This window comes from Eschrichtius robustus, chromosome 3 (genome assembly GCF_028021215.1).
Source record: "Eschrichtius robustus isolate mEscRob2 chromosome 3, mEscRob2.pri, whole genome shotgun sequence".
Classification (NCBI taxonomy): Eukaryota; Metazoa; Chordata; class Mammalia; order Artiodactyla; family Eschrichtiidae; genus Eschrichtius; species Eschrichtius robustus.
Window position 1 is genome coordinate 45043521 of NC_090826.1, and position 21752 is coordinate 45065272.

At 49.7% G+C, this 21752-nt stretch overlaps 1 pseudogene; it reads right to left on the reverse strand.

Annotated features, from left to right (window-relative positions):
- Positions 1-655: 655 nt before the first annotated feature.
- The window catches only part of LOC137760570 (solute carrier family 25 member 3-like), a 51557-nt pseudogene continuing 30460 nt past the window's right edge, over positions 656-21752 (reverse strand).

A 21752-nucleotide genomic window follows, 5' to 3' on the forward strand; every position in this document is an offset into this window, starting at 1 on the left:
TATGGCTGTGTTGGGTCTTCGTTTCTGTGCGAGGGCTTTCTCTAGTTGTGGCGAGCGGGGGCCACTCTTCATCGCGGTGCGCGGGCCTCTCACTATCGCGGCCTCTCTTGTTGCGGAGCACAGGCTCCAGACGCGCAGGCTCAGTAATTGTGGCTCACGGGCCTAGTTGCTCCGCGGCATGTGGGATCTTCCCAGACCAGGGCTCGAACCCGTGTCCCCTGCATTGGCAGGCAGATTCTCAACCACTGCGCCACCAGGAAAGCCCCCCACTTCCTTTTTTCTGAACCTCAGTTTGCCTGTCTATAAAACGGAGCTAATTGCCCCAGGCACAAAATAGGTGCTCAGCAAATGCTGGCTCTGAGCCCTTAGCCTGTGTGCAACTGTGCATCACCTGAGAACTCTCCATGCTCAGCTGTCCCCTTTGCTTTCAGTTGCATATTTTCTTCCCACACTCTCTAGCCCTCAGTTTCTCTGGTGTTAACTGGGCTGTCATACAGTTGCATGCTGCAGGTTGTTGTGCGGATGAAATGAAAACAAGGCAGTGCTCTCTGGGGCCGGCCCAGCAGAGGTTTTGGGGGGGAGTGCTGCTTTCCTTCTTTTCACCCTTCCAACTGGGAGCCAGGTGGGCCCTGATGGCTCAGCCTCCCATGTGGCATCAGCGGCAGGCATCCCTCCCAGGGCGGCAGCTGCTCTTCACCTGGGAGCCATTGCTGGGTTTTGGCAGGGGGCGGGAGGCGGCCCCAGTGCCGGTGACGCAGATCTGCTCCTTGAGTGGGGATGGGGGCGAGGCTGCTGCCGCTGCTGCCAACAGTCTGTCCCCCCACCGCCAGACCTCCCCTCCTTCCTTCTCCCACAGTCCCACCCACAACTCCAGCAGCCTGAGTCCTTGGGTTCAGCCTCCTCCAGGTCCACTTTGAGGGGAAAGAGCACAGCTCACCACCAGGTTCTGGGGCCTTGGCAGGTCCTGCCAGTGTCTGGGTCTGGGGGGTGGCAAGGGTCAGCTTTGACAACCCAAGAACTTGGAAAGCAAATCCTCCCCATCCGTACCAATGCATGGTGTGATGGTTAACAGTGTTGACTCCGAAGACAGCTTTAGCCACTATTGGCTGTGTCTTTGGGAAAGTTATTTAACCCTCTGTGCCTCTGTGACCTCATCTGTAAAGTGGGATAATAGTACCTACCTTTCAGGACTATTGTGTGGGCTAAATGAGATATACATGAATGGCTCTTAGGGCAGCAGAGCCCCCAGGAAGCACTCGATAAGGATGAGTTATTATTTATCTGTGTCCTGTGAGTGGGTAGGGCAAGGACTAAGATTCCCACCCACAGGTGGGAAACTGAGGCCCAGGAAGGGGCCACGGCTTCCTGATATCACACAGCACCATGCACTGTAGCCAGGCCTCAGTCCTGACCACCTCATTCCCCAGACTAGCACCTCAACCACCACACCAGCTCTCTACCTCCCAGTCCTCTGGGACTCAAAACACGTCCTGTGTGCTGAGCACTGGAGGGACTCTCCCCAGCCAGTGTAGGGCCACGGGAGGTGGAGCTTGAGGGTGCTTTACATTAAAGTTACAGATGAGATGGTGGAGGCTCAGAGGGCTCAGAACACTGGTCCAGGGTCACAGCTGGCACATGGCAGCCAAGTCTTGAACCCACTTGGCTTGAGTACTTTGCCCCAAACCATCCCCCAAACAAAGCTTTTCAGGGATACCCTGAACAGAGCCCACCAACTAGGCACCCACTTTTCCTCAGACTTAGAAAGAAACCCAAGGCTCAAGTACCCATTCCCCAGCCAAGAACCCCCTCCTCCCACCATTACTCCTGGGCCCTGCCCTGCCCCGCCCCTTGCAGCCACCAGCCCACTCTGTCACCCACCTTAGAGCAGAAGAAGAATCCTGGCAGCCCCCAAGAACGCTGCTGCTACTTAGGATTACAGAGGGCATGAATATCATGTGAGACACCAGTTTATGTTTTTCTCCTGGTATTTCTCCCCTCTCTTCCCTCTTTCAAGCAAGGGCTCTGTCCTCCTGGCTCAGGGGAGGCTTACAGCAGGCCTCTTCATGGTTTGGATTTCAAAAGCTCATTCAGGAAATTATGCTTGTGAGGGGCCCTCTGAGGGAAGCTTGGGGAGAGGGAAGGAAGGAATTTCCCCAGCGGGAAAAGACAGCAGCCCTCACTGGGGGGGGACACACAGGCCCTGAAATAACAGGACCTCAGGCAGGACTGGACACATGATTCCAGCCCCTCCAGAGACCCGAGTGAGGCCTCAGAGCCAGAGGCCTGCCAGCACCAGGGGCTGGGGACAGTAGTGACTGGTGGGGACCAATCTGTGCTTTAGCCTAAGCCACAAGCCCCTTCTTCTCACCACCTGGGGCAGATTAAGTTTTCCTGGAAAAAACGGGAAGGTATTACACACCTGGGCATGTGGGCTTGACCCCTGCTTCCACTCAATGGTCACCAGACCATGCTTTACCTCACCTCCCCACACTGGGTGACCTGAGGGGGCTGTGCTCTTATCCTCCACGGAGGGAAGACAAGCGACCTGCCTGCAGCCCCCTGCCCTGGTTAGGACCCCTGTCCAGCCATGTGGAAGGCGGCTGGCATCCCACAGGCACACCTGGGTCCCCATAGTGACGACATAGGCCCCTGAACGGTCCAGCCTCTATTTCTGCCCCTGAATCAGAGGCGCTTCCTCAGGCAACAACCACATCCCTGTCTGAGGTCTTCCACTCTCCACAGGGCATCCCTACCCCACGCCTCCCTGCCCGCCATTCCCGCCATTCCCGCAGGGGCGCCCCATCCCGATTCCTGCCTGTGTCGGGAACACTTTCCCGTTTGGGGGGCTTCTGAGGGGCTCTCTCCAGTCCTCTCAGCCTGTGACCCCGGCCTGTTCTCCCTGCCCCGTGGTTCTTCGATGGTTCTTTGAGCTCAGGAGTGAGACCGTCCCCATCCCCCGCCGCGCCCGCGGGTGTAATTAACACGCTAACGCGGGCGCGGAACCACCTGCAGGGGGCGCGGGATGAACCGCCACGGCCCGCGCAGGAGCCCTGAACCTCCCCTCCCGCCCCCACCCGCTTATCAGCCTGGAGCTTCATCCCCGCCTTGCGGAAAGTCTCTTAAATAATCTACTCGGACGTTATCAGAAACCCACTCCTGGCGCAGTGGGAAGCGCGTGAGCAAAGGAAGCCGCGGCCGGAATGACAAGCAGGGCAGGCGGGCTCCCGAAGTGGGAGCCGGGCACCTGACTGAGAGGAGGGGCCGGCCCAGAATGCTGGGGGAGGGGAGGAGCTGGCCTGTCTTTAAAGAGGCTCACGTGTAACAAGGGCAAAGACACACCTGCCCTATTCATCTCTTGAGATAAAGGGACCCCGCAGAGCCCAGTGGGTCCTGGTACATGCAGCGTCCTTCCCTCCCCCCTCCCCCCCCCCCCCCCCAGTCTCTGCTTTCTAGGCTCAGAGCCGGCACAGAGGACCTGCTTGGTCTCCCTCCCTCCCTCCCTCCTTTCTTTCTTCATCAATGCCAGGCATGAGTGTGAACACTCAGGGTACAGCCAGTAAACAAGACAAGGCCCTGTTTTCATGGGCTTTGAAAATCGGAGTGAACAACAAACAAGTAAATTACTAAACGAAATAATTTATTGAGAAACGAAAACAGGGTGACGGGGTAGAGGGACCCCATGTAGGTAGGCCACCTCAGGTGCCAGGCCTGCCAGGGAGGGGGTGTTGAGCTGAGACTGAAAGATGATGGGAAGATGTTTCAGACAAAGGGAACAGCAGATGCTAGTGGAGAAAGAGAAGGACGTGGGAGAGGTAGACCAGAGTGTGTATTACTCAGGGCCTTGTAGGCCAGGTGAGGAGTTTGATTTCTATTCTAAGTGTGATGGGAAGTCAGTGGAGGATTTAAAGTAGAGGAGTGATACTCTGCCCCTCTTAGCATGTCTGGTGAATGAATGAATGAGAGAATCAGTGATTGTGTGCGTGAATGGGTCTAGTCATAGGGATATAGCATTACTGTTAACACCACCACGATGAACACCAGTGTGACTAAGTTTACGCACCCCCTTGATTATTTTCACAGAGTAATAGTATTCTTGGGACATGCGACTCGGTGTTACAGAGAGAACTGGGAGAACGTGGGAAGCAGGACACATCTGTCAGAAGGCTACCCAGAGCAATGAGGTGGTGGGTGACCCTTAGACCTGACAGGTGAGTCTGGCCCCTACCCTTGGCCCCTGCACAGGGTAGACCTTCACTCTTCACTGGCGTGCGGGACAAGGCTGCTCCAGGTGGCCTTATCTCAAGGTGCCAGCTCTGTATTAGTGTCACATGGCCAAGAGGGTTCCTGAGGGCCAGCAGTCTGCCTTGGGCCTCCTCCTCCTTCACCATCCTCTGTGCTATATCATCCCCCAGTCACCCCTGCAGCTCACTTTTGTTCTCTTTCCAGGCCCTTGGAGCTCCATTATGAGTGAGAAGCTAGATGTCAGCTTGAGAGGAGGGCCTCCTCCATGAATACCACTGTCTTCTCCCCTCAGAGCCATGCCTGTCCACTAGCCCGAGGAGTTTGTCTGTCCTTCTCCCCCTGTAGCCAAGCTGGGCAAGGAGCAGGTGCCGGAGACCTGGGGCTGAAGCCAGGGCGGGAGGAACCTGGATAGACAAGCGTGGAGTCCCAGGCAGCCCCGGAGCCTGAGCTAGAGCCGTGGCATCCAGGTCCAGTTCTAGATCTAGAATGAATGGTCAAGGTCTGTGGTCAACCTCCTGGCTCCTTAGCTGAGTCTCTGGGCCTCTGTTTTCTCATCTGTAAAATGAGAATAGTGATCATGCCTCCCTCACACAATTGAGATAATAAATAATAATAACAAATAAGTAATAGCATTTTTGTTATTATTATAATAGCTAACCCTTTAAAAACACTATGGGTAGGGACTTCCCTGGTGGTCCAGCGGTTAAGACTCCACGCTCCCAATGCAGGGGGCCAGGGTTCGATCCCTGGTCAGAGGACTAGATCCCACATGCCGCAACTAAGAGTTCTTATGCTGCAACTAAAGATCCCACATGCAGCAACGAAGATCCCTCGTGCTGCAACTAAGACCCGACGCAGCCAAATAAATAAATATTAAGAAATAAATAAATAAATAATAAAATAAAAACACTATGGCTAGGCACGGTACTAAGTGCAATTAAAATAATCACTACAAAGTACATAGCATGGAGCCTGGTACTCAGTAGGTGCTTAGTAAGTGACGAGTGAATGAACTGAATGAACCTTCCTAGTTTCCAAGGACAAGTCACCCACTCACAGACAAACATGCACAGCGACCTAGTGTGCACCAGGCCTTGGCTGGGGGTCGTGGACCCTGCCTTTCCCTCCCATCCAGATTGCAGAATGCTATTGCAGGCTGTCACAATGAGACATAAAGAGTGAATTCTGGGCTTCCTAGGTGGCGCAGTGGTTAAGAATCCACCTGCCATTGCAGGGGACACGGGTTCGAGCCCTGGTCCGGGAAGATCCCACACGCCACGGAGCAACTAAGCCCGTGCGCCACAACTACTTGAGCCTGTGCTCTAGAGCCGCGAGCCACAACTACTGAGCCTATATGCCACAACTACTGAAGCCCACATGCCTAGAGCCCGTGCCTAGAGCTCTGCAACAAGAGAAGCCACTGCAGTGAGAAGGCCACACACCACAACAGAGAGTAGCCCCGGCTCGCTGCAGCTAGAGAAAGCCCATGAGCATCAACAAAGACCCAACGCAGCCAAAAATAAATAAATAAATTTATTAAAAAAAAAAAAAAAAGGAGTGAATTCTGAGGCTGCGGTAATTAATACATGTCATTGTTTTTTACCCTGTCTTCCCCATAGTGATTAGCTCTCCACAGACAACTGACCAAGTTGTCTGAGGGTGGCCAGGCCTCATGCCACTTTGGGAGGTGCGGAAGGGAAGGAGGGTCTCATTTGCCCTGAATATGGCTCACTGACAGCCCAGCACACGATCTGATCAAATATTTAGGTCCTCAGGAGCCCTGCCTGCAATATTAATGTGGTAAACCAGAGGCCATGGCTGCAGCCGTGCCGAGGCTGGGGCTTCAATAATGAACGAGGGCCTTGCCCGGAGAAACGTGAGCCATTCTGGCCGTGAATAGGACAAAGACACCACATGAAAATATCTGAGATGAGCCCCCCTGCCCCCCCCCCCCACACACACACACACACACTCGGAACCAGTCCAGCTGCAGACGTCAACATGGCATTTGGCAACAGGCATCCAGAGACTTTTCTTTAAAAGTTTGTACAACTTTACGCCTGGGTTTTCCTTTCTGGACATCTAGATGAAGGAAATAATCAAAAATATGGGAAAGCTTTATGTTTAAGAATATTCATTTATTATTTATGATAATAAAAATTTAGAAATATCCAAAATTCTAAACGATAAGGGATTAGTTAGGGAAATAAGAGCATGCTCTCTGGCAAGAATATTCTGTAGCCAATTAAAAATTATGTTTACAAATAGTTTTAATGACATGGGGACATGATAATAATATAGTTCAGTGAAAAAGGCAGGATAAAAATTGCCATGTCCAGTACTAACACAATTGTTATGATAATTGTTTAAACTTGAGAAAATTTCTTCATCCCTCTGGGCCTCTGTTTCCTCATCTGAAAGTTACGTACAGTACCTACCACATGGCTTGTTGCGAAAAAGAATAAGACGATATTTGGAAATGTTCTAGGACAGGGTCTGGAGTAGAAAAGCAATTCATGGTTCTTGCTATAAAAACTTTAACAAAAGGGACTAGAAGACACTATCCCAAAACATTAATGACAAGCTGTGTTCAAGTGGTAAACACACCCACTGGATGTGGGTGGGAGAGACAGAGAGTCTTCCAGGATGATCCCAAGGTTTCTGGCCTGGGCAACTGGAAGGGAAAGCTGTCCCTGCAGATGAATTAGGAGATGAGGAAGGAAATAAGTATATTTAAAAATAAAACCGAGCGCAGAGAGAGAGAAGCTTTTGATGTGCAAGGCTCCCGGGGTAAAAGGAGCCGGGGGAGGAGTGGACCCCAGTGCCCGTGGATCTGGGGGAGCAGCCCGGGCCTGGTGAATAATGGAGGAGGCTGAGCCTTTGATGAGGAGAGGCTGCTGGAAGCCAGGGTGGGAAACAGTTCTGTGTTGGCCACTCTGGGACTCCCAGGGGACCCCTTCCCCCAGGTGGAGTTCTTCTGTTCCGGCAGAAGTGATGCTGTGACTATTCTAGAAGCCCGGGGCCTCTCAACACGACTTCCACAAGGGCAGGACTTCCTGCCAGACGGTCCCTCGGTCCCTGGGCAGCGGGGGCCGGGGTTGGGGGGGTCGCAGGCAGAGGGAGAGCCCTTCCATGGTCGGAGTGGAAGGAAGTCAGCCTTCTCTACTGTTCTTGCCCCGCCCCCCCTCCCTGGAGGCCCACCCAGGCTTCCTGGAGACCCTGCCCAGGTAAAGGCCTCTCCTGCCTGTGACTAGGGGCCCAGTGAGGCCCAGACTGGAGAATCTAGAACAATGAACTAGCTGCAGGGATGAAGCCTGACTCCATCTTTTGCTGGTAACTTATGGCTTAACCTGCATCCTCCTAATCCCATCCCTCACCATCCACCACCCTTCCACCCGCTACTTACTCGTCTGTCTGTCGACATGTCCAAGACCATGTAATTCTCCTCGTTCCCCCATCCACCACCCCCACCTCAGACAGAGCGGATCTGAGTACTGGCTTGGCCACCTCCTAGCCTTGTGGCTGGGACGTGCTCCCTGCCCTCTCTGGGCCTCGGTTTCCATCCCTATAAAACAGGGATATTAATCCCTACCTACCTAGCAGTGGTTGTGGGAGCATCACACGACACGTTGTGAAACACCCAGTGTACATCTGGGAACAGCTGGCCCTTGTGGGGGTCGTTTCCCTTCCCTCCCATCCTCCCCCGGGTAGAAGAGCCAGCCTCCTCTGTGGCATCCCAGACCCCCTGCCCTGGCCCTTCCCCCCACGGGGAGGCCTCCAGCACCTTCCTGCTCCTCACTAAACCTGCCACAGCAAGGATGGAAGGAGACGGCAGGGCGCAGAGGCGAGCACTCTAGCCGGAAGCCAGCAGCTGCTGCTTCTCCTTCTCGAACATTCCATCCTGGAGCAGTCAAAGCGCTGCCCTCTGGGAAGGGGCAGGAGGGGAGCAATAACAGATTAGGATCAAGGAACTCCAGTCTCATGGTAGAATTTTAGGCAGCAGTTCACAGGTGAGGGGAGAATATTCACCGAATTGTATTCCTGGCAAGGGAAGGGCCTTTGTTGACTGTAGCGTGCTGTACAAATGCAAGCATTGTTATGACTGCTGTGACTTCTGTCTGATCCTCAGAATAACCCAGTAAAGTGGGACAAGCCATTGCACTCATTTTAAAGAGGAGGAAACCAAGGCTTGGAGCGAGCAGCGGGCAGTTGGCACCGGTCTTTTCAGGTCACCCCACCCAGCTCCACCTGTGTCTCTACTGACATCTCCTCAGTGGAGCCCCACTGGCTGATGCACTTAGCCCCAGGCCAGTGCCAGGGTACAGCAGCCCACCACTGCTGCGGGTTCTCCATGCCAGGCAGCCCTAACCCTGCCTGCGTGGAATGAAGATTGCACCTTACGAATGTCACTCATCACGAGGCAGTGGCTCCCCTTGGATTGCATCCTGCCTGAGTTCATGAAAAGCAATTTACTGTGTGTCAAGTGACCGCAGGAGATACAAGGAAGGCCCCGCCCTGTGCTGCCTTGGGCGTCTGAGTGAGACAGTAGGCTGCCCAGCAAGCCTTTGATTAAAGCTGGGAAGGAATGATGCCCATGGGCCCAGCTGAGCTGATACGAAGAGGCCCAGAGCCTCATCCCAGTCACACCTGCCTGCTGGGCCTCCTCCCCAGATGCTTCAGCTCTAACTGCTGAGCCCAGAGCAGAGCTCCTGACACCTCCCAGAGCCAGCCCTCCCTCCATGAAGCACCTTGCTGTGCCTAGCTCAGGGGGTGGGTGGACTGGCCTGGCCACAGTGGTCTCAAGTGCTAAGTTAAGGATTTTGGACCGAATGAGGCAGACCAAGGCAGGGGCAGGGTGGAGTCTCTGTAGTTCTGCTGAGGATCTGGGTAGGTTTGGGAAGAGTTTAGGGAAATTGTCTAATGGTGGGTGAGTGATGGGTTACTGAGGGGAGCAGGACATGTTAACTTTGAGATAGCCATCAAGGAGGCCAAACTTGGGCCTTCTCAAATCCCTGCTTTGATGGTCTCTGTGCCAGAAACAGAACCTATTCGGACATCCTTCCATCTAACTATTCACCTGTCCATCCATCCACCTATCCACCCACCTATCCACACACCTCTCCATCCACCCCTCCATCCATCTATCTATCCATCCATCCAGTACATGCAGAGTCCATCCTCTGTGTCTGGCGGGGGGGCTCTGTGAACCTTGGCTTGTAAGGCATCTCAGATGGGCCCCAGGGTGGGGGGAAAGGTCCAGCATCCTGTCTGGAGAGTAACCAAGATGTTAACTCTCATACTCAAAGTATTAACTGGGTACCATGAACTGTACAAAGTGTCAAACACATATTCTCATCATGGCCTGCCCACATGACCCCACGAAGTAGATGTCATTAGCCCATTTGCAGATGTGGGCACTGAGGCTGCAAGAGATTAAGTGCCTTATCCGAAGTCCCATCATTCACAGGTGTTGGGGTTAGGACTGAAATCCAAGTCCACGTGACCCCAGAGCCTGTGCTCCCAACCTGTTCTAATGCCTAACGTGTGATGGGGCTTTGGAGAGGAGGGTGTGGGTATGGGCTTGTGGGCCTGTGCCTAACACAGACCGCGTGTCAAGCGCCCCCTCTGCCAGACTCGTTCTCTTGTTCAGTCCCCAGAGCAGGGCCGCGGTGTGTGTGGGGTGCGGTGTGGAAGCTCCCATGGGAACCAAGCCAAGTCTTGAGAAAGACTCTTGGCGTATTGTAGTGTGAAGTGGTTCTTCAAGCAGCCGGATTTAGTGTTTCCCAGGTTGGAGGGAGGCAGACATGGCGCATTAAAAATGACAGTGAGGAGTGTAAATTATCAGGCACGGCTGCTTAGGTTCATGCACTTTGTCCGCAATTCTTGCTCCGTTCCGGTGTGATCAGAAATGAATTCCGGGCAAGCTGTGCCCGTTACCGTGTGTGGGTCTGGAGTCTTCCGGCTTATCTATCCCTCCTAATCCACTTGGCAGTTTACAGGCCCGCTAAAAGGCCGCCTGCCACAACACCTCCTAGTGTTTTTTTCAGCTGAGGATCATCCCTCCTCCCTGCCTGGCACGTGGCAGAAAACAGAGGAAGACGAGAGTCGACGCCGGCGGTGCAGGGCGGCAGGGGGAGAAGCGCACAGTGACACAAGCTCTCTGTGGGCAGTTCCCTCTGTGTCTAAGAGCAAGGGGTCCAGAGATTAACTTGCTGAGTGACCTTCAGCGCCTCTGAGCTTCTCTGAGTCTCCATTCCCCACCCGGGTTGGACTTGATAACACACATGCCAGCTCTAGTTCCCTGGTAGGGCTGCCCAGCACAGAGTGCAGACGCTGACTCAAAGGTGCCCCAGGTTCACGGGGAAAGATGCCTGTCTGATCAGTAACGTTTGCCATGGTCAATTTGATTGACGATGCTACACATGCCACGTATTTACAGTTCCTAATAGTTGCTTCTAAGGGCCTTCTAGCTCTGACACTGGGGCCTTTATTGTGCTTCTCTGTATATTGGAGGGATACTATTTCTCTATTTGTAAACTGGAGGGTTTGGCCAGGAGACTCAAAGTCTTCCCCTGTGCTCCTGTAGCATTTTGTAAAGACTACTGTTAGCCAGTACGTGTCACATGCTAGACTGGGATATTTTGAGGGCTGGCATCTGATTTATCTCTGGGTCCCTGGCATCCAGCACAGAGCTTGATACAGTGCAGACACCAGTGAATGTTTGATGAAGGGATGGAAAGATGAGTGCCTGTGTGGAAAATGAATGAATGAATGCACGAATGCATTCCAGCCTCATAGAGTGTTAGTGAAGATTAACTCCATGTTGTTAGGGTCATGGGAACAGGGAAGGGAGATGGAACGTGAAAGATAAGATGCCCAGAGTGTCCAGGGTGGTGAGCACGAAGAACAAGGACACAGCCGAATGAGGAGGGAGTGTGCGTGGGCTGGAACCCGTCTGGGCGATAAGCAGTACTGGACTCCAGAAGAGGGCCAGCTAGGCGGTGGCCACTGCCTCTATCTGAGGACACTGGGCCAGGACACAGGCACTGGTGCTTCTGGTTTTGTTGAGCAAATGGGATTGCCCTCGTTGCTTTCTCTGATGCTCTACGCAATACATTCTCCTGGTAAAAACATTCACTCAGAACAGAGAGTAAACAGAAAAAATTAAAAATCACTCCAAATCCTACCACTGCAAGATTTAGGTGAACCTTTTTCAGACATCTGTGCACCTAAATACATATGCACATGCATATATATTAAATATGAATACAAAGCTGCAAAATGAAACACTACATGCTGCGCCATAACCTAATTTTGTCACTCAACAGCATGTTGGAATGTATTCATCTGTGTCATCATTTTAAAGGTGAAGAAATTTCAGAGATGTGAGCCTGTTTGCCCACATGTCCACGCTTGGGGTTCTCTCTCTGCCTACCTTGTTTCCTTCTCTCCTTCCTCCCTTCCTTTTTTCCTTCCTTCTTAAAGGAACTAATTCACTGGAAGCACAGAAGCAAAGAATTATAAGTCTTACCATGGAGTATGTGAATGGATGATATTTAAATGACGTTTTCATTTGACTCTAAACCCAAAAAGCAGTCTGCATGGAACGTGCAGAGCTGCTGTGGTGATTATGTAGGTCTGTGTCTTTTCTCTTCTTCTGAAAAGCCCAAAGCCTTAATTTAAAGGGCAACAGTGCATCGCCGTGGCTTGGGAGTTGGCAGGTGTGGTACAAACAGGGGCTTGAAATGTGCTTGGCAGGGAGCGGGGGGTGCGTGGGTGGGGTTTGCGTGTCCCTGCCACTGCTAGGAAAAGAATGTGTCCCAGCTGGCCTGCTGGCCTGGGATGAGGATGAGGATGAGAGTGAGACCTATGGGGCAGAGCCACTCTAGCCAACCCACAAACTTGTGAGTGAGTGAGAAATAAATGCTTATTGTCTGGCACCACTGCGGTTTTGAGGTTGCTTGTTCTGCAGCTGTGGTTGACCAACACATCAGGGATACAGTGCTGAGTTACTCCAGTTCCCTCATCTGAAAAACAGGGATAGTGATGATCTACCTAGTAGGGCTGTTGTGTGAGTGAAATCGGTTCCTAGCTACAGAGTTGGTAGTGAGCATTCCATTAACATTAGTTGTTATTAATGTGTGACCTTAGAGTGAGGCTTTTCAAGTCATACAACCCACTCACAGGCCGTGGAATCAACTTAGTGCGTCACCACTAGCGTTTTCTTTTGATAGAAAGTTATCACAATACTCACAATTAGAAAGGGTACATATTGTCTTGTAGGACTTGTTTTAAAGTGTGTGTGTAAAACCAATTTCTTTCTGTGGGTCACAGTCAAAATGACTGGAGAGCCTCTGCCTGAGCGAGTTCAGGCTGTTTCTTCCCTGGAGGCCGACCAGTGTTGATGGGGCAAGAGCAGAGGTGGGGGGATGCCAAGGGCACCGCTACGCTCTGTGTGCTTCCCCCAGGCCCCCGCCTCCTGTCATGGAGCTGCCAGGCAGAGCAAGCCCAGGACGTGGACGGCAGAAACGTGGAGGCTTTCCCGGGCTGGCCTCCTAACCTCCACTGTCTCAGCAGCTTGAGGGGGTTCCCGGGGCAGGATTGACGGGGACACACCCCCTCCAAGTTCTCAGCTGCCCTCTCCCTGGTCCTTCCAGAGCACGTAGGCAGAGTCCAGAAAGGACAGGATTTAGAGTCAGACTTGGACACAGAGCCCAGCTCTGCCCATTACTAACAGAGGAAACTAGGGAACATTCTCGCCTTCATGCAATGAGGCCGTGGGGGTCTTACCTGAAAAGGGTAAAGTGCTGCATGAAACATGTATTACTGTGCCCATTTTCAACCAGTATTTACTGAGCTCCTCCCAAGTGGCGGGAGGGGGATCAAGTCCAGCACACAGTAAGGGCTTAATAAACGGCATTATTATCATTATTATTGTGTAGTTCCCAGCATTTTTCTTGTTTTCACTTTATTCATCCATTCAGTTGCTTCGTCTACAAACACATATTGAGTGCAGAGTGCTGGGGACATGAAGATGACCCAGGTGTGGCCCCCCTTTCTCTCCAGAGGCTGGCCCTTTGTTGACGAACCTACACCGCAGTGAGGGGTTAAGAGCTCTGAGTCTAGAACCTGGCGGCCTGAGTCTGAATCCCGACTTCTCCACTTACAGCTGTGTAACCTTGGGCAAGTTATCTATCCAGCCTGGCTCCTCCATAAGATGGGGCCATTGGAATACGCACCAGTTTGTTGAGTGGGCCAAATAAGTACTCACATGGGCCAAGTGCTCAGAACACTGTCTGGCCCACAGGAAGCACACAGCAAGGTCTGTTGGTTGCTGTTACTACTCTCAAAGTTGAAGTGTGTGACCTGGAAGGGACCCAGGTGACTCTTCTAGCCCAGGGGTGGCAGCACACTTCATCTCAACGCCAGCTGCCTGAAGTGTTGTTTTGAGAAGGATTCTGAGACCAAACCTGGGCTCAGTAAATAAAGCCTTGAGTAATTAGAGCTGTCAGCATGGGCAAGGGAAGGAAGAATGGGGGTGCAAGGTTCACGTACTTGCCGCCCCTGATCCAGCCCGATCTTCTGATTTTACAGAAAGGGGACTAAGCCCCAGAGGGGGGAAAGGACATGCCCTGGGTCTTAGCTGGCATTTGAGCCAGACCATTAGACTCAGTCCAAGGCTCCTGGTGACTTCCTTCTGCCTCAGCGTGTTTCAGGAGGCATTGTAGCATCTCCCCTCCACACCCTCTCTGCTGGGGTTCAGTAGTTTGCACCGGGCTTAGTTAGGCTTGGGAACATTCGAGGCGAAATACAGGCCTGCGGAGAGCGTTCACTTGAATGGCACTTTTCGCAGTGATGAGTTGCTTGTTTGGATTTGAATGAGACCGAATCAGCAGATACAGTATTGCACTGGAAACTGAGGGGGTGGAGAACTCTCCTTTTTTCCCTTGCAAAAGCATGATTTTTTATATTGCAATTAAACAGCCCTTTGGGCTGATTTTTCTTCTCTGCTGCTGACATTGAAAAATGCCAAACAAAGATAGCAGTCCTGCTCTCCTTGAGATGTGCCTCCAGGGATGGGCAGGCAGCCGCCGCGTCTCTCGGGAAAATTGAGTGAGGGATGACGACACCGTCCTGGGAAGCGTGGCTTCCCATCCTGTGTGGAAAAAGGCCCGCAAGCATCTGGGGAACCCCAGCCCAGCGGTCCCCATGAAGGACCACTAGCCCATGCTGCAAGTTTCCCATTCTTCCCTGGAACCCAGGAAGACCCTACTTGCTAAGGAGCCCAAAGTCTGTGTAACTCAACCCCCAGCTAGGGGGCCGAAGGTTTTGAGGACCAGGCCTGGCAGACAGTCCTTATTAGGAGCTATCTCAGGCCTGTAGGGGTCATTGGCATTTGAGGGTCACCCCGCATCTGAACCCCTCCCACATGTCGGGGAATCTCAAGACAGTTGAGATGCAGGGCCATACCTTTCACTTTGGAAATTGAGGCAGAGAGATGGTCTCCTCTCCTCTCCCTGAAAGCTGGGCCATGGGCTTAGCTCAGAACTATGCTGGGACCTTGGATCCTGAAGGAGTGACACAAAGCAGAAGGAACCAACAAGGATGGTAGCAAGAAAGCAAACCATGGTGGTTAAGAGTGTGGGGTCTGGAAATTACCAGCATGGTGGAATCCTGTCTCTTCCATTTACTGGCTGTTAATCTTGGGCAACTTGCTTCTCCTTTCTATGCCTCGGTTTCCTCATCTGTAAAATGAGTAAGTACAGGTAAAGAATTTGGCACGTGCCCACACCTGGTGAGGGCTCAGTGAAGGTTAGCTGATGCTGCTATTTGTGATGGTGGTGACGGCAAATTGCTGCCAATGGAGGCACGTCTTCTATGGGATCCCCAGTCATGCTGCAGGGATACCCTAAGCACACTGATGTCAGGCACGGTTGTGGCTGGGTCCTCGGTGGCCTGGCCCCCTTGGCTCAAAGCAATATCCTTTCAACAAGCCTCTTTTCTGCTCAAGTTGCTTAAGTCTATTTTTGTTGTCTTTAACCAAGACCCTGAAGGGTCACGCCATAATTAATCCACAGAATGGTTTAGAGGAAGCTTCAGAATCCATTTGTGTGGTCAGGGTTGCCTCGGATTAAGAGTGTAATATCTGTTATCTGTCTAATCCTCCACCAGCCCCCTGGGAGGGACAGAGCGCCTTCTGTTTTCCACTTGCTACATAAGTACTTGTAGATTCACAAACGAGATAAGGGATATGAAGGCTCGTGATAAATGAGGAAGAATTTCACCACCAGTGGTTCGTATTTCAGCAGAGTATGGCAGGATCTGCAGCACACCCCAGTTCAAATCTTGTTTCTTTTGCTTTCTTTGGACATATCATCCTCCACCCCCTTGCCTTGGTTTCTTCATCAGTAAAATTGGAAGAATAACACCCAGAAAAGTCCAAAAGAGAATACTGTAATGCACCACAATGGGAGTGTTGGTTGGCAAGACAATGGCAGACTTTACTAAAGAATTTTCTGGGGGGTAGGGCAAGATAGGGGTAGGGGATTAAGAGGTACAAACTACTATGTATAAAATAAATAAGCTACAAGGATATATTGTACAGCACAGGAAATATAGCCATTGTTTTATAATAACTATAAATGGAGTATAACCTATAAAAATTTTGAATCACTATGTTGTACACCTGAAACTAATATAATATTATAAAACAACTATACCTCAATAAAAAATTTGAGAACAAAAATATGTGATAATAGTAAAAAAAACTCTAACAGTGCATCGCATCTTTTTGCTTGTTAAAAGGTAGAACAAAACCCTAAACAGCATTCTGGGAAGGCAACCCCAGAGACCAAAAATACTCCCTCCATTTTTTTTTAATCAGGGACTTACACACTCTTGTGCCTACGGTAAAAATGGATTAGATTATGTAACAACTGCAAAGTATGAGATTAAATTGGAAGAAGACTTAAAAAAAAAACAAAACAAGAATTTTCTGGTTCTTTCAGGCCTCAGGGCAGGGGAAGAGCTCTGGGACTTGGGGGCAGGGTGTGGGCATGGGGGCGGGAGAGACCTGAGCTGGGCAGAGGGCCCAGTCGGCTCCCTCCAGGATGGAAGCATGGCCTCTGTGTGGCTCTTGGCTTTAGGAGTCCTCAGGTCCCTTGCAGTCAGTTCCCAGGACTGCATTTTCTTAGGGGCTCAGCAATTCTCAGGCTACCCCAGCCATCCAAGCTCCCCTGGATTTTTGTGGAAAGAAGGGTGGATAGGTATTGGCGGGGGGCTTCTGTTAGCTAAACAAATCATAGCAGTTAACAAAAAGGTTTTTGTCGTTAGAGTGTCCAGGTTGGAATCCCAGTAATACTACCAACTTGCTGTGTGACCTTGAGCAAGTTAATTCACTGCTCTGAGCTGTAATTTCCCAATCTAGTGCTCACAGGGTTTGGGGGAAGAGTAAGTATTTAGCACTGAGTCTTAATAAATCGTGGTAATTAGTATTACATTGTTGCTGAGTTTATCTTATCAATCACCTCCTAACAGATTCCCTTTATCTGCTACCCCAGGTCTCTACCATCACCAGAGGGAAGAAAGATTGGTCAGAGCAGAAGTTCAGCTAACAACAGACCTTGGCCTGCTCTAGGCTCCCAGGCGAGGCCTCCTTGGTGTTCACCAGTATTTGGAGCAAACCACTGCCTGGCTCTGGTGCCCAGGAATGTGCCTGGTGCACGGACAGAACTCCCTAAATGAGAGCTATAGTTATTAGCTATAGCTATAGTTATAGTTATTATTTTGGGCACAGGGTTTCATTCAGAAAGTCGATGAGTTTAATTACAGGAAATCTGTGAATAATGTGATCCTTTTCATTCCTGTAACTGTGACTTACAGACACCTGCTCCATTCAAGAAAAGAATAGGTTTAATTTGAAAAATGCTTCTTCTGCACTCCTTAATCACCACCTCATTGAAGTTTGTGGTACAGAATGTCTTCCGTTGAGGAAGTGCATCAGAGCGATGGGAAAAGTCTGGGAGGGAAGGTGGAGCCCCTGGTGGGGGAAGAGCTGCACCTCCTTTTACTTGGCTGGGATGGGCATTGTCCAGACTCATGGGCAGGGTCAACGAAACTTGGCCACACTCTTGACAGAATATTTTGCATCTCTCACAGTGACATCTATGGAATGTTTAAAGTCCCATGAAAATGCTGATGTTAAAATATTGAGTGAGAAAAAAAGATGATGCTGACTTCCTAAAAACTGACAAAATTTCTCACATAAAAAAAGACTGGAACTTCACTTTCATCCAAGCTGGAGTATTAAGAACTAGACTTACCCTCCCACCCAAGAGAGATAAAACACTATACAAAATATATGAAACAATGGATTCCAGACATTGAACAAGAGGCAGTGCAGGACAGTCACCCTGAGAGAGGAGACAGCCCTAGGAGTGAGTCTTTGATTGTCTCAGCTTCCTGTCTGGAGAGTTTTCTGGCTTCGGTGCAGGAAGAGGAACCCAGGTGGCACCTGGTCCCCCTGAGCTAAAGAGACAGACAAAAGTCAATGGAGCCAAGACAACCAGAGTTCTCAGGGCAGAGTACCAGAGGAGAGGGGGCCGCCCAGAGAGAAAGCTCTGCAGATCTGCCTCGCTCATGCCTTCAGCTGAGAACTGATCAGGGCATGTGTGTGAGGAGACTATATGAGTCTGGGGAAGAGCTGCCCCAAAGGAGCAGGGGACACAACATCCAGAGCTCACACAACATAGGGAATCATTTGTGTTCCTACCAGCCGTAGGTACAAAATTCTTAGCAAAATTTTACCAAATGGAATCCAACAATATATAAAAAGGACAACATATCATGACTAAGCGGAGTTTATCCTAAGAATGTAAGATTAGTTTAATATTCAAAAACTGTAATCAATGTAATTCACCATATTAACAGACTAAAAAAGAAAAACATATGATCATTTTAATAAAAGAAAAAAAGTTTTGACAAAATCTAGTCTCCATTCATGATAAAAATTGCTCTCAGCAAACTAAGGATAGAAGGGAATTTTCTCAACCTGATAAAAGGCATGTACAAAAGACCAAATGCTTTCTAGGAGAAAGCTGAATGCCTTCTAAGATCAGGAACAAGGCAAGGATGTCCTATCACTTCTATTCACTTCTATAATGCTGGAGGCTCTAGCCAGTGCAATAAGGCAAGAAAAAGCAATAAAATGCTTTCAGATTGAAAAGGAAGAAGTAAAACTTCTTTATTCACAGATTACATGATTATTTATGTAGAAAATCTTAAACCTCCTAAAAAAAAGCTACCAGAAATAATAAGAGAGTTTAACAAGTTTGCAGGATACAAGGCCAATATACAAGAATCAACTGTATTTCTATATACTAGAAATAAAATATTAGAAATTGATATTTTAAAAGTAATATCATACTATAGCATCAAAAATATAAAATACTTAAGGATAAATGTGTTAAAAAGATATTCAAGACCTAAACATTGAAAATTACAAAACATTGCTCAGAGAAATTAAGACTAAATAATATGAGAAATAGACCATGTTAATGAATCATAAGCCTCTATGTTGTTAAGATGTCAGTTCTTCCCAAACTGATCTATAGAGTCAATGCAATCCCAGTCAAACCCAGCAGGCTTTTTTTTTTTTTTTTTGCAAGTGTGTGGAAATTAACAAACTGAGTCCAAAAGTTATATGTAAATACAAAAGACCTAGAATAACCAAAACAACTTAGAAAAAGAAGGATAAACTTGGAGGACATACACTACGTGGTTTCAAGACTTATAAGGCTACAGTAATCAAGATAGTGTGGTACTGGTATAAAAATAGACAAATAAATCAATGAGACAGACTAGAAAGTTCAGAAAAAGATCCATACATATATGGTCACTTGATTTTCAACAAAGGTGAAAGGATGCTCTTTTCCACAAACAGTTCTGGAACAATTATATGATCAAAATGACCAAAAAATAAACTTTGGCTCTTATCTCACACCATATACAAAAATTAACCTGAAGAAGATCATAGACCTAAATATGAGAGCCCAAACTATAAAACTTCTAGAAGAAAACAGAAAATCTTCATGACCTTGGGTTTCACAAAGATGTCTTAAATACAACACAAAAACTACAAATTACAGAGGAAATAAATCTGTAAGTTGGACTTCATCAAAATGATAAAGGTTTGTTCTTCAGAAGGATATGTTAAGAAAATGAAAAAGCAAACCACAGACTGGGAGAAAATATTTGCAAACATATATCTGACATAGTGATCAGTGCATAACTTTGTGAATATACTAAAAGCTGCTGAATTATACATTTTAAAAGGGTGAACTTTATGTTATGTGAGTTGTATGTCCAAAAAACTGTAAACAAAAACAACATATATCCGACAAAGGGCTTGTATCTAGAATATATAAAGAGCTCTTGCAACTCAATAAGATGATAAAAACTTAATTTTAAAAACTGAGGAAAGATTTGAACAGAGACTTCACTGAAGATATAAGAAGGGCAAATGAATACTGTACATGCAAGGATGCTTCAGATCATTAAGGTCATTAGGGACATGCAAATTAGAAGACACCACGTCCACTGGGAGTTCCATTTTGTCAGCTCCCTGCAGGCCAGGGGGTCCAGGCACAGGGGCAAGGCTGGTTCCCGCTCCCACCTGCAGTTCCAACAGAGGAGCTTGGCAGCCAGAGGAAGTTGGGTAAAGAATGAGCCAGATTCAAGGGCCTGAAGTTGGAAGGGACTGAGGAAAAGTGAAGTGAGCAGATCTGAGAACTTAGCAGGTGGCATCAAAGGCACTGGATGAGAAATTGGATTGGGGCAGGGGACAAAGAGAGAGGAGTGAGGATGAGCCAGGGGGCCAGGGTCATGCTGTTCACTGAGCCAGAGAGTACGAGGAGGAAGAGAGCGTACACGGACAGACACCAGCTTCCACTGTGCAAATGATCCATTTGGGTGCCTGGGGCATCCGGGCACTTATCCAGCGGGCTGCTGGCTGTGTGGGTCTGAGCAGGCACCTCGATGGTCAGCAGAGGGAGAGTCTGGGAGCGTTGAGAGTGGAGCTGTTGCCCAGGGAGGGGGAGAGGAGGACGGGGAGCCAGTGCCAGGCGCTGAGGGGCACCTATGGTAAGGGAAGGCCAGGTTCTTGAAAAGGAAAAGGAAAGCCAGTGGCCTGTTTCCCTGCCAACTCCTTCCTGGCTGGGACTTGAGACGGCATAAGGGAGACAAGGGGAGTGGGGGAGGACTCCGGCCCCGAAATTAGAGGCCTTCTCAGAGGTGCCAGACAAAGTGCCCAAACCAAGGAACAAGACAACCTGGTGTCCTAATGTTCCGATCTGATTTTTTTTTTTTTTTTTGGTAAGAAGTTGGACCAAATTCCTCTCTGTAGTCCGTCAGCCCTTCTGCTGTTTTCTTTTTCATTCACTCATTCATCCAGCAAGTGTGATGGGGATACTGAGCTACCATCACATGCCAGGCATAGGCTGTGCTGAGGACACACTGGGGACTGAATCAGACACGGTCCCTGCTCTTAGACCGGCTGGTGGCAGCCAGGTTAATGAGGGAACTGGCAATGACTCTGGCGGGTTCTCCAGAGTTGTCATCTCCTAACCCTTTCCTTCTCTGTTTCCAGCGTTTCATCCTCCCTTAATGTGGGTGCCCCTTGGCACCCGGCCCAGCTCCTTTGTCCTCCTCTCCCCCTCCCTGGGCAACAGCTCCACTCTCAAGGCTCCCAGACTCTCCCTCTGCTGACCATCGAGGTGCCTGCTCAGACCCACACAGCCAGCAGCCCTCTGGATAAGTGCCCAGATGCCACAGGCACCCAAACGGATCATTTGCAAAGTGGAAGCTGGTGTCTGTCCGTGTACCCTCTCTTCCTCCTCGTACTCTCTGGCTCGGTGAACAGCATGACCCTGGCCCCCTGGCTCATCCTCACTCCTCTCCCTCCCTCTCCCAACAAATCCAGTCACTCAGGGAGTCCTATAGTTGATGCCTGCTAAGTTCTTCTTGGATCTGTCCAATTTTCTCTCCCTAGCACCTGTCCAACTTCAGGTTCCTTCCCATTCCCCACCTATCTTCCTTTGGCCTTAACCTTCCCTAACGTGTAGCAGAGAGGGGATTTTTAATTGCATGTGACCTAAAGCTAACTGAAATTGGCTTGAGCAAAAAAATGAATTTATTGGCTCACATAACTAAAAGGTTCAGCAGTGGCTTCATGCCTGGCTGAATCTAGGAGATCACATGATGTCAATAGGACCTGGTCTCTCTGCTTTGTTTATTTTCATCAACCAGTATAAATTTGGGATGGCCTCACTTTCCCTACATCAGGGCCTGCAGAAAGAGATTTTTTTCTTCCCTGCAGATCTAAGAGTCCATTGACTGTGACTGGGTCACACGCCCATTCCTAAACTAGTCACGGGGGCACAGGTGTGGGCAGTGTTCTACCTGGGCATGTTTGGGTCACAAGCTCACCCCTGAAGTTAGGTGTAGGGTCAAGT